Source organism: Bison bison, unplaced genomic scaffold, assembly GCF_000754665.1.
Source record: "Bison bison bison isolate TAMUID 2011002044 unplaced genomic scaffold, Bison_UMD1.0 scf7180017854385, whole genome shotgun sequence".
In the NCBI taxonomy this organism is placed as follows: Eukaryota; Metazoa; Chordata; class Mammalia; order Artiodactyla; family Bovidae; genus Bison; species Bison bison.
Genome location: NW_011484958.1, coordinates 84,170 through 86,591, shown reverse-complemented (window position 1 = coordinate 86,591; position 2,422 = coordinate 84,170).

Genomic DNA, 2,422 nt, shown 5'->3' with positions numbered 1-2,422 from the left:
AGCTGGGGGACAATGCTGTGCATCCAGGCAGGAGTCAGGTCCCTGGTGCTCCAGCCCTTCCAACTCCCTCTGTGACGAGGAGAGGAGTGCAGCTGAAAGGCTGGGGAGGATCTACAGGGTTAAGCCAGCAGCTGCTGAATTTGTTAGTTTCGAGAATTTCCTCTGTCCCTCCCCACTCCTTGCTCACAGCCTGCTTTCACTTTCTGTTGAGAGAAGCAAACTGGCCTCTGAAGGAGCAGCTGAGCTCTTGACTGAGTGAGTAGAGGGTGTGCGCCCCGGGAGCCCCCCATCCCCTCCTGTTTGGGCAAAACATTTGCCCTTTGGAACTTTGTGGTCAGTTTGGACACCACAGGAGTGGGATATGGCTTGTTTATGACCCTGTGTGTGCCTCTTCTTTAAAAAGAATTTGTTTATTTGAAATATGTCCTGGGGGAGCAAGCAAAGTGAAACGAGGGGGCCATATCTATCCCTTCTAGAAGTCCACTGGGACGCATCTTGGCCAATTGGCAAAACTAGAGTATGACTCTGTAACCAAGAAGAAAAATGAGTTTTAAATTTTCATACGTCCTAACCCATGTATGTTTTCTAGTCTAAAGAACTGTGTACCCCCTGAATGGGTCTCTCAATTCCTCCACTCTTTTGCAGTTAGAACTGATTTGTTAACATTTGGTAAGTGGGAGGAAATGCCATGGGCAGCTTTCCTGTTACTCTATAATAAAGGTTCTTCCAACAAGGGCACTACATTAATGCTATTGATCTGGGGTGGTCTCGGCCTGTGTTTTCGATCTGAACCACTCTCTGGGGAATAAACAATGGACTGTGAAGAACCCCAGAGTCTTGAAGACAGCTGTCTGCAGTGTTGGTGAGGGGCAGCAATGTGGCCCTCCTGCCTCAGTGATCAAAACAGCAGGTCCTGCCTCTGCAGGGAGAAGGGCATCGCCACTGGCAGCGTTAAAGGTGATGTTAGCCTGGGTGTTTTATTTTTCTTCAATTTTTATTGTCTTAAGGACAAAAATTACTGGGTGACTATATTTTTGCATGCAAAGTTTCTTTTCAAAGTTTTGTTGATGAGTGGTGTTGGATGGGTGGGTTGCTGATGCCACAGTTGAGGAAACTGTATTGCTTGAGTTTGTGCTGCACAGACATGTGTTTCTATGTGTCAGCTGTTTTCTGATGCTGCTTCCTGCTTCTCCAGGACCCACACATAATATGATCTAAATAGATGTAAAATACATGGATTTTTTAAATTCTCTGGAATTTCTGGATACCATCAACCCTGCTATCAATCATAGATGAAGCCTTGCCCTTTCTCCTACAAATGTAATGCTCTTTTTTAACCTCAATACAAAGATTAAAAAAAAAACCCACAAACTTGACATATGCTAATTGCCCCAAATTTTCTCAGAGCTGGGAAGGATGGAGCAGATGTTTATTCTCACGAAAGCCCCCATCTCCGGGAGCCCTTCCCAATGTCTCCCCACACGCACCTTCCCCGGGCCCTGGGGGCATGGCCCAGCCCAAGATAACTAGCAGTTGTGTCCCCAACACTAGACTTTCTGTCCCCTTAGCTCTTAAAGGACCAGACCCCGGAGAACTGTATTTAAAGGTGTGTCCCTGCGTGCACAGCCAGCACGTGTTTGCCTGTGTATGTGCCTGCATGTCTGTGCTCACAGGTGCATTTGGACCAGCAGCCTTTATAATAACTGGTGGACAGGAAGCCACCAATATTGTGCTTAGTCTCCTGTTCTCAGCCACAAACCCCAGAGCCTGGAGTCACCAGGACTGGAGGAGTCAGGCATCAGAGCTGTGGTGGGGGCAGTAAGGGGTATAGGGGAAAGCAACTCACTGCTGCCCCTCACTCCTGTACTGGGATGAAGCATTAGTACTTCCCCCCGGGGGCGGGTGGGGTAGATGGGGAGGGCTCCAGGACATGGTTCCTATGGCAGGCAAATCCTAAGAAGCAATGAAATAAAATTCATATTTTAAGGCAAGGCAAGACAAGGAAAATTTAAACAAAATTCGTCTCTGCCTGTTTTGACCTCCTCCCTGCCCTAAGTGTGCAGTGTGCATCTGCAGTACGTGTTAACCAGACCTTCCGAAGGACAGAAATACCTGACCCAATACAAAGATCCATTTTTGTTCTTCTAACCCCAGCCTTGTGACTTTACATGACACTCCTCCCTATGACCTTATTAATGTCATTCGCCATATTACTCTTGTCTAGCACTTCACAAGAGAGTTGTTTCTCGCATTAACAAATGTGTCATTGAGCCTCTGATAAACATGGTTATGACCAGGTGACCTTACATACAGTTTTATAAGATCCATGACTCAAAATAAGGTAAGAAGCAACAGGAGGGAACCGTTTCTGAGAGCCTGACAGACAAGTGAGACAATTGTTCCAGAGGAGTTTGGCTACTGT